Source organism: Lithobates pipiens, unplaced genomic scaffold (genome assembly GCF_037356315.1).
Source record: "Lithobates pipiens isolate NorthernLeopardFrog02 unplaced genomic scaffold, aLitPip1_a1.2 Scaffold_22, whole genome shotgun sequence".
NCBI classification, from domain to species: Eukaryota; Metazoa; Chordata; class Amphibia; order Anura; family Ranidae; genus Lithobates; species Lithobates pipiens.
The window spans coordinates 255,864,114-255,879,526 of record NW_027507784.1 but is presented as its reverse complement, the minus strand read 5'-3'; the positions used below and the strand labels follow the sequence as shown (position 1 = coordinate 255,879,526).

Genomic DNA, 15,413 nt, shown 5'->3' with positions numbered 1-15,413 from the left:
AAGCAATATATTCATGTCCTAATAGCACAGTAAGAAAACATAGATAATGGATCCTAAGAAACCTTACATTTGGCATGGTCTAGTGTAGTAATCCTAAGCAATTTTTGATGCAGTTTTCTGTGATGTAAAAAAAATTAGACAAAGATAAATCATTTCAGAACTTTTTCCACCTTTAATGTGACTTATAAACTGTGCAACTCAATTGAAAAACAAACTGAAATATTTTAGGTGGAGGGAAGTAAAAATAAAAAGCTTAAATAATGTGGTTACATAAGTGTGCCCACCCTGTTATAACTGGGGATGTAGGGGTGTTCAGAATTAAGTAATCACATTCAAACGCATGTTAAATAGGAGTCAGTACACACCTGCCATCATTTAAAATGCCTCAGATTAACCACAAGCTGTTCTAGTAGGGCTTTCCTGACATTTTCTTAGTCGCATCCTACAGCAAAAGCCGTGGTCCGCAGAGAGCTTCCAAAGCATCAGAGGGATCTCATTGTTAAAAGGTATGAGTCAGGTGAAGGGTGCCGCAACTCATGGCGCAAACCGTTTGTAAATCAGCCCCAATTTGTATTAATTATTCTTACAGTAAAATTATAGGCAAAACTATTTTTTCATTTTGTATAAATTAAGGGAGGTTAATAGCTGCCATACATTTATTTTTTTGCCATCTTTGTGCCATTGTAGAGATTTCCCTTTACTTCAAGTGAGCAGAAATCCCAGCAAATTAAGGGAATCCATTGGGGGCCCCCAGGTCATGAAAACTAGTGTCCCCATTGGATGATCTCTCTTCTATTACTTTTGTGGGGAAAACCCAAAATTCTGGATTTTCTTTTAATTTCACTTTCAATTATAATGGTAAACAGGAAAAATAGAGAGGGTGACTCTCTCTAATAGGAGCACAGACAGCAATAAAAACTGACAGGTGTTTTAATGCCTTTTCTTTAGTTGTACTAAAGAAAATTTTTATTATAGAACTATATAGAATGTCAAGTATTTGTTACAATGTGATACAGATATATTACAATAATATTCACAATTATTAAAAAAATTTAATTCAATAACAGTTTAGCTATTGGTATTATCTTGGGAATCACATTGTGACTGCTTCAAATTCTATATTCAGTATTTAACCACTTCAGCCCGAGCCTTAAAATAAGTTAAAATCATTTTTTTTGCTAGAAAATTACTTAGAACCCCCAAACATTATATTATTTTTTTTTCTAACACCCTAGAGAATAAAATGGCAGTCGTTGCAATACTTTCTGTCACACTGTATTTATGAAGCGATCATACAAGCGCACTTTTTTCTGCTAATCATTCACAACCTACTTGTTCCACAAAGGTCCTTATAAGGACTGGTAAGGTATAGGGTACTACCAGTGGCGGCCCGTCCATAGGGGGCGCCCCGGGCGCCGCCCCCCCCCCCTTCTGTGTAGTCACAAAAAAAAATGTAAAAAAAAAAAAAAAAGTTTAAAACTGCCCCTTTAAAAAAAAAAAAGTTCTTTAAGGAAGTGCACTGTGCTCGAGCACCGGACACAGTGCACTATGGGAACCGCCACGTCAATGCAATCATGAGATTGCAGACGTGGCGCTTCATTTGCGGGCGTTTAGCCCGCCTCAGGGCGCTTTCTGAAGCGCTGAGTGGTTTCCGCCAGGCGCTGTAGTATGTGTTACTACGGCCGGGCAGTTTGATTGACATCTGAGTTGACTCAGATGTCACTTCCTGTCTTCTCTCTCCCATTGCACCTGAGAGAGGAAACAGGAAGTAAGAGGAGTAGAGTGGTGTGCAGGAGAGGAGCGGAGAACACCGGAGAGGAGCACACAGTCATCAAGGTAAGTGCTGATGCTGTGCTCCCATGGAGAATGGGGGTGGAGTCTACTACAAATATCCAATATTAAGTATAGGCAGTGCAGTGATCTTCTATAAGGCTATCTATAACTCGGTGTAAATGATTTATTCTTATATATAACTGTGTATATGTTGCATCCTTATATAAAACTGTATCATCTGTGTTTATGTAACCTTACATATGTCTGCAAAGTCTATGGCCACTGCCAGGCAGTAACTTTCCTCTGGGCACCAAACAGACTCAGTGCTGGAGAGTCTTCACCTGTATTCATTACCACTGGACCAAAGTTATACCTTCTATGAGCCAACATCCGTTCCTACTGTAAATGACCAAAGATATATAACCCATCTACTGTCTGTAAGGTGTTCGTCTTCTAGATTCCCCTGGATAGCCTAGGCTGGAGTGGCTTAATGGAGGTCCCATACGCCGGCGGTTAATCAAATACACATACACTCATGGGTACGTGGTGAAGATTACAGGGTTTAATGGAAAGTGGACCTTCTTTTATATGGTATTTACAAAGCCCTGCCCAGTGAGTTTCACATACATCAACAATTTAACTCATGACATTAGCTCTTTCCTGAAATGTAAGTTAAAGGTTATCTCCTGACAGTTATTTTCAACATCTACTGACTGACCATATTCTTGCGTAACCAGTCCTTATCTTAGCTTTGTGTCTCTCAGCAATGTGTAGAAAACGAAACTACAGACAGATGCTCTGTCATCTAGTCACGTTATTTTGTACATAGTATGTTACGTACGCAATTCTGATACCTATTGAAATGCAAGCCTAAGCATATTGGTACTTGACTTAGTATTTCAATAGGTATCCCCTTATAATCCTCCCTTTGATCATTCTGTGATTTACATAATGATCATTCCTTTTCTAATTTAATAGCACAGGCTTCATACTCCGAACCCTCGTGCTCTTGTGACGTTTGTTAGGACGATAGGAGGGGTGCCATTGAGGAGAGGGGTGAAGTTTAAGAGGACTGCCATGAGAGGGATTCTAGCTGTACTGGGATGTAGCTTGCTGCAGATCCAGCATTTCTCAAAACCGGATTTTTGAGCATAGCTATATTTGAATTTTAGTAGTAACATCTTGTCAGTCAGTCCCTTAGGTGACTCATTAACGGGTATAATACTTCTAATATGTCTTTGGCCGGGGGTATTATTCATCTTAGGTGGTCCACATATCCCTTTTAATAGACCTAAGTCTTCTGGATGATATATACAGTTGGCTATAAACCATGTGGGCAGGAATACAAGTAGTACCAGACTACCCCAGAGGCATACAGCCTTCCCTGACACTGAAGGTAAAAACATTTCTACAAGTTCTTATGCTTGTCCTTCTTCTTCGCTATCATGTAGGGTTTCAAGGGTTAATTGTCCAATGCCTTCCTGAATCTCTTGCAGTTCCGGTAGCTGTTCGGGTGGGTCGGGTTCTCCTTCAATAGGTGGGGGGTCGGGGGTTGTGGGAAGCGGTGGGCACTTTTTCAGCCTGCTGGCGTGGATCCAGGTGTTCCCCATATCCGTCAGTACTGCCGTTCTCGATACCTTTTCCACCTTCCATGGTCCTGAGAAAGCCGGTCCGATACTCTTTCTTTGTGGGCCAGTTGCTTGACTAGCACTTGATCTCCTGGGATGAAGGGGTGTGTTGGCTCTGTGGAAATAGGAGAAAAGGTGACAGAAACTTGTTCGTTCATTTCATGAAGCATACTTACCAGGTTTTTCACGTACATTTCCTGTTGGGAATAAATGTCAATATCAGTGTCTTGGTCTAATGGGGGTAGTTCTATGTTTGCGGGGACTCCCATCAAAATTTCAAAAGGTGAAAGTTTCGTTCTGGCGTGGGGTGCCGTCCTAATCTGGAATAGCACAGAAGGGAGGTGATCAAGCCATCCCTTCATTGTGCCCCCTGTGGCCTTTTTCAATTTATCCTTTATATTTCTATTCATTCTTTCCACTACCCCTGCACTTTGAGGGTGATAGGGGATGTGTAGTTTCCATTGCAGCCCTAACAATTTAGCCACAGCCTGGGTAACGGAGGAGCTGAATGCAGGTCCCCTATCTGACCAAATAGATGTTGGTATGCCAAACCTACAAATCCAGTTATTCAGCAAGCATTTTGCTGCTATATTGGCTGTCTCACCTGCACAGGGAGTGGCTTCAACCCAGCCTGAAAATTTATCTACGACAACGCACAGGAATTTTAGGCTCCCCTTTTGTTTTGGCATGTGTGTGAAGTCTACTTGTAAATCTGTAAGGGGACCTATTGGTGGGGGTAGATGACCATGTAGGCCATGCCGTTTGCCCTGCACATTGTTTTGAGCACAGGTAAGGCAACTTGTGGTCAGGAGTTTGACTTGTTTATTCAAGGCGTTTGTGCAGAAAGATTTGGTGTACATAGTGGCTAAAGGGACGGCACCTATGTGTCCTGGACCATGAAGGTAGGAGAGAATTAGAATACTGCTTGCCTCAGGTATTCCCAATATCTTCCCCTCTTTTGACCACAGACCCTCTGGGTCTTTGGTCAAGCCAGCCTTCACCCAATACAAGACATCTTCCTCAGTGGCTAATGATTGCATTTGTGCCACTACAGATTTAAAGTTAGGACAGGTGAAATGATCCTTAAAGTACATGGACGTGGGGGTGGGCTCCTGGGTGGAGGACTGGGCTGCCTTTTTCGCTTCTCGTCAGCTAAAGCATTTCCCTTGGAAAGTTTGCTATTATCTGAAGAATGTGCTTTTACTTTAATTATTGCCACCTCTTTTGGGAGCAAAATAGCCCGAAGAAGTGCCTGAATCTGGGTAGCATTGGAAATAGGTTTATTATCTGCTTTTTTAAAACCTCTTTTTGCCCATATTACTCCGAAGTCATGCACCACCCCAAATGCATATCTACTGTCTGTGTAAATGTTCACCTTCTTATCTGTAAATAAAATGCAGGCCCTGGTGAGGGCTTCTAGTTCAGCCACCTGAGCCGAAGAGGGGGGCAGTGGTTTGGCTTCTAACACCTTGTCTGGTAATTGGACTATCGCGTAACCTGTTAGGAAGGTGGAATCGGAGGGACGGGAGCAACTACCGTCCACAAAAACATCTTCTGCATCTATAATAGGTGTATCCGTGAGATCAGGTCTAGGGAATGTGATGGATTCCACTTTTTCCACACAGTCATGAAGCTGGTCTGGGTCTTGTGGTAGACGTAACATGGAGTGCAAGAGACGGACGGCAGGGTTGTTGGCGGGAACATATTTGAGATTGTCAGTGTTCATAAGGGTAATCTCATAACCGCTGAGCCTTTGTGAGGTCATGTGTTGGGTGTTCATGTTCTGTATGAGGTGGGTGACAGAATGGGTGGTGAAAAGTGTCATTCGGTGGCCCAAGACCATTTTGTTAGCGTCCTGTACTGCCATAGCACAGGCTAGTAAAATTCTGGAGACATGACGGCATGCTTTGAACCTGGACAGGGAGTTTCTTGGATAGGTAAGAAACCGGGCGGTATCCTGTTCCATGTTGTTGTGTGAGAACCGCGGCAAAAGATTTCCCTGAAACTACACAGTACAGCTGAAAAGCTTTACCATAGTCTACCAATCCCAGGGCGGGTGCACATGACAGACTGTTTAATAGAGCTTGAAAAGCTTGTAGTCTGTCTTCAGTCCAATCTATTAATTTAGGGGCTGTCGAGCCAGTAGCCTCTCTTAGGATACTATCATAATGAGAACAGTCAGGAATCCATTGGCGGCAATATACCATTGCACCCAAGAACGAGAGTAGGGCAGCTTTGTCTTTTGGGGGACTGAGAGCTCGAAGGGCTGCGGCACGTTTGGGGGACACTAGCCTTGTCCCTTCCTTTAGAATGCACCCTAGGTATTCTACCTGTGGCTGGCACCATTGTATTTTCTTCCTTGATGCTAGATGCCCGGCGTGAGCTAGGTGTTGTAACAGTGATGTTGAATCGACCGCACAATCTTCAGCAGTTCGACTGCACAGGAGCAGGTCGTCCACATACTGTATTAGTACCGACCCACGCTCAGAAGTCCAAGACTTGACAGTCTCGTTGAGTACCATAGAGAAGGCGGCTGGACTGTCTACATACCCTTGCCAGGTTAGTTGGCCCCCGGCCCAGGAGAAAGCAAACTTAGGTTGGGCTTCCTCTGCAATGGGAATGCTAAAGAAAGCATTCGCTAAATCAATTACTGTGTAGCATAGAGAGTCTGCCGGTATGCATGAGAAAATAAAAGTGATGTCTGAGACTAGGGGTGGAAGCGGAATCACTTGTTTGTTTACTGCTCTGAGGTCTTGGACGAGTCTCCACTCACCACTGGCCTTCTTTACAGGGTAAATGGGTGTGTTCCAGGGGCTAATGATTGGTTTTAGGATACCTTTAGATATGTAGTCAGTGATCTGGGGGGCAATGCCTTGGGTCTTTTCGGGGGGCAGGGGGTATTGTTTGTGATATTGTTTTCTGCGTCAGGGCGCATCTGAGGCGAGTAAGGCGTACAGTTAATGAAACCTACGCTACCTTTGTTTCCCTCCCAGATAGCATGTGTTTCGAGAGAGGCGGGGAGTAGCATAAAGAAGCCTCTGTGTGCATGTCGCTTAGGGCCATGTAAGTCACATAATGGTGAACTAGCTGTAAGGGAACCTTCTCTATTAAACTTAACGGTAATACACAGTTGTGCCAAGAGGTCCCGTCCCATAAGGGGCACAGGGCATGAGGACAAGACAGCAAAAGTTTGGGTACATAATTTCTGTCCTTCTGGAGTGGCTACAGTCAGTGGTGGAGTGATGGGATGGGTGACAGGTGTCCCATTAATACCAATAGAGTTTCCCTCGGTGCATTGTGGTGTGTTAAAAATCTCATCGTTCACTGAACTAGAGGTGGCGCCAGTGTCTATCAAAAAGCAGACACGTTGTCCATCTACATGTAATACAACTTGAGGAAGACTTCTCCATGAGGGATTGTAACACACTAGGCTGAGGGAAGGGACATACTCTAGGCATCCCTATTGGGGTGGTGGCTGCCGATTGGATGGCCACTGCATAGGAATTCTGGGTGGTGGTCTATTGGGGGCCTGAGGGTGCATTATTTGTGGCTGTGTAGGATATTGGGGTAGTGGTTGACGAGGGTTCTGGTATGGCGGATAACGGGGATACTGTGGGCGGGTCTGGGGGTTAAATTCCCTGCCTCTGCCTCTTGCTCTAATCTGTCCAGTCCTATAAGGGCACTGGGATTTCCAGTGTCCTTGCTGTCCACAATTGAAACAACCTTGGTCCGGGGGATAAACAACAGCTGGACCAGGATATGTTTGCATGGCCATTAGGGTCATGGATTCCCAATTGGTGACACCTCTCCCGGACTTGTGCCCAGAAAGGTTCCACCTTGGGATCCGGCAAGTTATGTTGAACATACTCATACGGGGTGGGAGTTCCCGGACTCTGGGGCTGGGTGCCTGCAGAATTCCCCATCTAGTAATTTGGGTAAAGTATGCCTGGTATGTGGGCAGAGGTGATAACAGCCTGTTTGGTCAATAATTTGTTCCCTAATGCGGGGGTAAGTTCCCTGATCTTCCAGGTCAGATGGACTAATAAAACTGTGAAGATTTACCCTTAATATACGATGAAGGGTACCTTTCCTGGTGGCGGGATATACCCCTCTTACACCAAGTCTGCAAGAGAAGCCTGTAGGTCTAGTGGTCAAAAGAATCTACCTTTCATAAATGCTAAGAAAAAGTAAACCTAGCGTGCAGTGTGAACAGGCAGGTGCTACCTCACTACAATCTGGTTCTTAATACTCTGTATTCATTTAACAACATTTGGGTTTATTCAAACAGATATCCACTCTATATAATTATATCTTATACAACGTTAATACTCTATATACTTATGCTTGCACCTAAAGAGAAACAGACATATTGTTATGGTTTAAGATTTCAGCTTTAAAATTTTTCATGTACATTATCAAGTAATCACATCATGATGCATTTCATTATTTATAGTGCACTTTAAAAGTTCTCAAGTGGGCGTCCATTTAGCCAATCCTTATGTCACGGGCGTATATGATACCTCCCGTGTTAGAATATAATCATAAATATCTCTCTTAGTTTATAGTCGGACCAACCTAGTCAGACTCCTCAATATCTCTCTTAGTTTATAGTCGGACCAACCTAGTCAGACTCCTCAGTACCTGCGAACCCTTTTCACCCCCCAAGGGACCAGCCTAGTTCGTTGCGAAGGCACAGTTTATATATATATATATATAATTAAATTTCTTTATAATGGTTGTTTGGACAGGTCAAGCATAAACGCCAATTACCATAAAAAGAGGTAAAAGTGTAAATGACTTACCTGTGCAAACCCCACTTTCTGGTACCAAAACTGTAAGGTGTTCGTCTTCTAGATTCCCCTGGATAGCCTAGGCTGGAGTGGCTTAATGGAGGTCCCATACGCCGGCGGTTAATCAAATACACATACACTCATGGGTACGTGGTGAAGATTACAGGGTTTAATGGAAAGTGGACCTTCTTTTATATGGTATTTACAAAGCCCTGCCCAGTGAGTTTCACATACATCAACAATTTAACTCATGACATTAGCTCTTTCCTGAAATGTAAGTTAAAGGTTATCTCCTGACAGTTATTTTCAACATCTACTGACTGACCATATTCTTGCGTAACCAGTCCTTATCTTAGCTTTGTGTCTCTCAGCAATGTGTAGAAAACGAAACTACAGACAGATGCTCTGTCATCTAGTCACGTTATTTTGTACATAGTATGTTACGTACGCAATTCTGATACTTATTGAAATGCAAGCCTAAGCATATTGGTACTTGACTTAGTATTTCAATAGGTATCCCCTTATACTGTCCTATATCTGTTTCTGCTATTGTTTAAATACACATCTAATATGTGTGTGTGTGTGTGTGTGTGTGTGTGTGTGTGTGTGTGTGTGTGTGATTAGTATATATTGTCTCCTATCACTGTCTGCGTGTGTTTTGAAGACTTATAATGTCATACCTGTGGCCCATGATCATAGTATGATCTCATACTACTACACAGAATGTGCAGCCTGGTATATGATGTGCAGAGCCCTGTGTATAATGTGCAGCCTGGTATATGATGTGCAGAGCCCTGTGTATATGATGTGCAGAGCCCTGTGTATATGATGTGCAGCCTGTTATATGATGTGCAGAGCCTGGTGTATAATGTGCAGCCTGGTATGTGATGTGCAGAGCCCGGTGTATAATGTCCAGCCTGTTATGTGATGTGCAGAGCCCGGTGTATAATGTCCAGCCTGTTATGTGATGTGCAGAGCCCGGTGTATAATGTCCAGCCTGTTATGTGATGTGCAGAGCCTGGTGTATATAATGTGCAGCCTGGTATATGATGTGCAGAGCCCGGTGTATAATGTTCAACCTGGTATATGATGTGCAGAGCCCGGTGTATAATGTGCAGCCTGGTATATGATGTGCAGAGCCCGGTATATGATGTGCAGAGCCCGGTGTATAATGTGCAGCCTGTTATATGATGTGGATTCTATAAGGGGTGTGGCTTATGGGAAGTGGGAGGGTCCAACTGTGGAGGGGCGGGGTCTTGCACACCCCCATCCTAAAACTTCACCAGCCGCCACTGGGTACTACAGTACATAGGGTTGATTGAAGTACAGTCTGCTATTCCTTAAGGACTGGTATAGGTCCACAATACATAGGGTTGAGGTGCACTACTGCTGACTGCTGCCCTTCTGCTGTAGTAGTCCTTTATCAGTATAGGGACTGAGGTACAGTCTGCTAATCATTCACAACCTACTTGTTCCACAAAGGTCCTTATAAGGACTGGTAAGGTATAGGGTACTACAGTACATAGGGTTGAGTGAGGTACAGTATTTATTCCTTAAGGACTGGTATAGGTCCACAATACATAGGGTTGAGGTGCACTACTGCTGACTGCTGCCCTTCTGCTGCAGTAGTCCTTTATCAATATAGGGACTGAGGTACAGTCTGCTAATCATTCACAACCTACTTGTTCCACAAAGGTCCTTATAAGGACTGGTAAGGTATAGGGTACTACAGTACATACGGTTGAGTGAGGTACAGTCTGCTATTCTTTAAGGACTGGTATAGGTCCACAATACATAGGGTTGAGGTGCACTACTGCTGACTGCTGCCCTATACTGCAGCAGTCCTTTATCAGTATAGGGACTGAGAGTTTTGTCACAGGGTCATTTAAAAAATGACAGGCAGAGGAAGAGGCAGGCCCTTCCGCAGGGGTGGTAGGGGTAGGGCAGGAGCAACAGGCTTGAGCCAAAGTGGGAAGTTGCAGAAGGTGCGTTCAATTCATTTAAAGGACACACCAGACTTGGTTGAGTGGCTCACTCAGCCTTACTCTTCTGCACCCTCCTCATCCTCTCGATCTGCGCCCTCTTCTTCACTCTCTGCTATGTGCACCCCCAAAGACACTACCACCAACAACACCACCACCACCACATACCTTCCGCTTGAGTCACAGGAATTATTTTCCGATCCATATTAAGACATTTCTGATGCGCAGCCACTCTTGGTATTGGATCAGGAAGAGGAGGTAGCAACAACCGCCACTCAGCAGTCTGACGACAGTACCCAGATCAGCCCAAGGAGGAGGTTGGTCCCCGGTGTTGCTGCCTACTCCGAGATCTCTACTTATAGCGGTGGGGAAGGTGACATCGATGATGACGTGTCTAGTGATGTCACGGGGGTGCCCACAAGAGAGGAAGAGGAGGGGAGTTCAGAGGGAGATATGGACCAGCAGGGAGGAGAAGCAGGAATAACTTACATTGCACAGGAGGGACAAAGCAGACTGCATATGTATCAGGAGCGAGTCATCGACCATGTACGGTCACATCTGGCGCTCCCGGTACACCGGCACATGGCTCCGCAGTGTGGGCTTTTTTTAACGTGTCCGCTGCTGACAACAGCGTTGCCATCTGCAATCTTTGCAGTCAACGCATTCGTCGCGGTAAGCCCAACACTCACCTAGGGATGACCGCCTTAAGAAGGCACATGAGCAGCCATCACCGAGCCCAGTGGGAGCAACGGAACACACAAAGCCACTTCAGGCTCACACCGTCCAGCCTCGTCTTCTACTTCTCCTTCTCCTCTCTCCTCACAATTGTCCTCCACTCCACCTTCCATCACGTCAAGCTCACGTTTTTCTGCAAAAAGGTAGGCTTCCGTGGGCCTAATGTTCGAGCGTAAAAAAATGATGACGCCAGATAACCCTCTTGCCCAACGGTTGACGCAGGGGCGGATCCAGAGTCTAGTCTCGGGAGGGGCACTTCTATAAAATATGTTTTTTGGGGGGCAATTTATATGGGAAATGGCTGGTATTGGCGCTTCAATCATTACGGCACCATGGTTGTTATGGTGTCAGGATGATTGAAGCGCATTATTTCTATTAATACATTGTAATATAAAATTAAATGGTTCAACTCACCATATTGCAGAATCAGTGGGAGCCCTGAGGATGTCACTTGCCATGTCGCCTGCCACCAAATGTGGATTGTCACTTGTCACCAAATGCGGATTGTTACTTGCCACGTCACCTGCCACACATTGCGGATTGTCACTTGCCACGTAGCCTGCCACACATTGCAGATTGGCACTTGCCACGTCACCTGCCACACATTGCGGATTGTGACTTGCCACGTCACCTGCCACACATTGCGGATTGTCACTTGCCACGTCGCCTGCCACCAGATGCGGATTGCCACGTAGCCTGCCACACATTGCGGATTGCCACTTGCCACGTCACCTGCCACACATTGCGGATTGTCACTTGCCACGTTGCCTGACCCACATTGCGGATTGCCACTTGCCACGTCACCTGCCACACATTGGGGATTGTCACTTGCCACGTCACCTGCCACACATTGCGGATTGTCACTTGCCACGTTGCCTGCCACACAATGCGGATTGCCACTTGCCACGTCACCTGCCACACATTGCGGATTGTCACTTGCCACGTTGCCTGCCACACATTGCGGATTGCCACTTGCCACGTAGCCTGCCACACATTGCGGATTGTCACTTGCCACGTCACCTGCCACACATTGCGGATTGCCACTTGCCACTTGCCACGTAGTCTGCCACACATTGCGGATTGTCACTTGCCACGTCACCTGCCACACATTGCGGATTGTCACTTGCCACGTCACCTGCCACACATTGCGGATTGTCACTTGCCACGTCACCTGCCACACATTGCGGATTGTCACTTGCCACGTTGCCTGCCACACATTGCGGATTGCCACTTGCCAGGTAGCCTGCCACACACTGCGGATTGTCACCTACTGGTGGTCTTTTGTTGGGTCCCAGAGTGAAGATAGGCAGCAGAGAGATGATGCAATCTCTCTGCTGCACACAGCTTCCTACACAGTGAGGGTGGAACTGGAGGGATGCAGGGCAGCGAGAGATGATGTCATCTCCCTGCTCCCCTGCCTGCTGGCTTCCTGATTGGCCAGCAGCCCTCCTAAGCCGCCCAGCTGCCCCCCCTCACCCGTCCACTCAGCGCGGGTACCCGCGGAACCGGCCGCGTGGGTACCCGCGGAACCGACCGCGATTGGACCCGCGGAACCGGCCGCGGGTACCCGCGGAACCGTCCGCGATTGGACCCGCGGAACCGGCCTGCGGGTACCCGCGGAACCGGCCGCGATTGGACCCGCGGAACCGGCCGCGATTGGACCCACGGAACCGGCCCGCGGGTACCCGCGGAACCGGCCGCGATTGGACCTGCGGAACCGGCCGTGCTGTCATTAGCTGGCGGTATTCTCGGAGGGGGCAATTGACCCGTTGCCCCCCCCCCCTGGATCCGCCATATAAACTGGTGGACTCGGAGGCCTTTAGCAAATTTGTGGCCATTGGAACACCACAATGGAAGGTCCCAGGAAGGAAGTATTTCTCACAGAAGGGCATCCCAGAGCTATATGGCCGTGTTCAGCGGCAAGTGAATGTATCTCTGGCACACAGTGTCGGTGCCAAGATACATCTGACCACAGACACGTGGTCTAGCAAACACGGGCAGGGAAGGTATATCACTTTTACTGCCCACTGGGTGAACCTTCTGACGGCCGTCAAGCATGTAACCCGTGGCACCCGTGTATTTGGTTTTACCGCCACGGATTGCATGCAGACCTGGCTCTTCTTCTCCTCCTCCTCCTACTCCATCCTCCTCCCTCTCCTCCTCGGCTGACTCCTCCTTTTCCGCTGCTAGCGTCTCTTCCGCTGCGCTGCCCAAGCTCCCCAGAACCTATTCGACATGCCAGGTGAGACGTTGCCATGCCGTGCTGCGTTTGTTGTGCCTGGAAGCCAAGAGCCACACTGGCCCGGCACTCCTTTCAGCTTTGCGTTCACAGGCAGATCAGTGGCTAACACTGCTCAATTTGACAGTTGTTAAAGTGGTGTGTGACAACGGTGCCAATCTGCTTAGCGCGTTGAAACAGGGCAAAATTACGCACGTGCCATGCATGGTACACGTCTTAAACTTGGTCGTGCAGCGATTCGTTGTCAAATACCCTGGGGTCCAGGACATCTTGCGGCAGGCAAGGAAAATCTGGGCCCATTTCAGAAGATCTTACACGGCCCTGGCTCGCCTTGCTGACATTCAGCGGCGACACAATCTGCCGGTCAGACGTCTTATTTGCGATTGCCCGACGCGATGGAACTCAACCTTCTATATGCTTGATAGGCCATTCAGACTTCTGCGGCCATTTGAGGAGATCACCAAACTGGTCAGTCGCAGCCATGGTGCCATCAGTGACATGGTACCTTATGCCTTCTTTATGGAGCGTGCATTGCGTCGTGTCATTGATCAAGCTGTGGAGGAGCAGGAGCGGGAAGATGAGGAAGTCGCAATGCTGGATGAATTCCCAGGGGGGGCTACTCTATCTGAGACAAGTGAACAACAGGAGTCTAAAGAGGAGTCAGAGGAGGATGGTGCCGGGGCGGATGAGGAAGAGGAGGAAGAGCATGCTTTAAACCTTTCTGGGATCCCTGTTGTTGTGCGTGGATGGGGAGAGGAGAATGAAGAGGACGACATTATCCTGGATGATGAGCAGGAGCCAGGCCACCACACCGCTTCCAGTTTAGTGCAAATGGGGGCCTTCATGCTCCAGTGTTTTAACAGGGACCCCCGTATAAAAAGCATAAGGGTCAAGGACCAGTACTGGGTGGCAACGTACTTAGACCCCCGGTACAAACACAAAATGGCAGAAATGTTACCGCCGTCACAGAGGACTGTCAGAATGGAGCACTTCCAGGCCTTGCTTCGCGAAATGCTGCATTCTGCTTTTGCGTGCGCTGGCAGAGGAGCAATTTCCACTCCCAGAGAAGGAGTTGCAGGTACCAATCCAACAGCGCCTGCAAGAAGAGGCCGGTTTGAAGATGTGTTGGTGACTTCTGATATGAGGTCATTCTTTCAGCCGACCCATCGACAGGTGTCATCCGGATCCAGCATCAGGGAACGCCTAGACCATCAGGTGTACGACTACATCGGGTTAACGGCCTATGTGGACCGCTCTGAGGAGTGATGAACCCCTGGACTACTGGGTTGACAGGCTTGACCTCTGGCCAGAGCTTGCCCAATTTGCAATCGAACTGTTGGCTTGCTCCTCGTCCAGTGTCCTGTCAGAAAGGACGTTCAGCGCAGCAGGGTGGATCGTGACCGATAAGCGTACTCGCCTAGCTCACGACAGTGTTAACTACCTCTCATTTCTAAAAATGAATAAGGCATGGATCTCAGAGGAATTCAACACATGTGACCAGTAGACCATGTCTATGTCTATAAACAATTTTTTTAATCAAGCACACAGACCTTCTTTCTTCATTTGGCTCACTTCCTTGTCCAAAAAAAGCACCCCGTACTATATGCCCGTACCCTCCTGTTTGAAGAGGTTGAGCGGGGTCATATTTCTACTGGGGCTGCTTATTATGAGGGGCTCCCACCATCCCTGTGCTGTGCTGACTTCCTCCTGGGGCTGTACCTCTGCTGTGCATATTATGAGGGGCTCCCACCATCCCTGTGCTATGCTCATTATGAGGGGCTCCCACCATCCCTGTGCTGTGCTGACTTCCTCCTGGGGCTGCTTGTTATGAGGGGCTTAGCAAATACAACTGGTAGCAACGAAAGCCACAATTTATTATTTACCATGTCAAAATCATTATTATATAATTAAACTGAGTATATATTTTCCAAAATGCAGCATTAAGTAGTAAGGTATGTATTTTCCCTTTCTGGAAATTTAATAACAGATTTTAGATAAAGTATAAAATCTAAAAAATAGACATAGTAGATAAGTACTGTAGATAGAGCTATACATATATATATATATATATATATATATATATATATATATATATATATATATATACTTTTTTATTATATACAGTATTTAGATGTAGAGACAGGTCTGTAAGAATTTAAGTTAATTTGTAAGCATTTACATTTAAGTTACCAAACAAAATAATTTACATGATCACCATAAAGTTATTTAAAAAAAATCTGCTCTGAGTTAAATTTAAACTTTAGTA

General features: G+C 46.5%; 1 long non-coding RNA gene across 1 annotated transcript; it reads right to left on the bottom strand.

The window, feature by feature from the left end:
- Positions 1-152: 152 nt before the first annotated feature.
- Positions 153-8,644, bottom strand: LOC143924580 (uncharacterized). The gene is made up of 2 exons (XR_013261896.1): positions 8,204-8,644; positions 153-3,516 (listed from the first exon to the last, which is right to left on the bottom strand). It is a non-coding gene; the product is annotated as an uncharacterized LOC143924580 (long non-coding RNA).
- Positions 8,645-15,413: the final 6,769 nt, after the last annotated feature.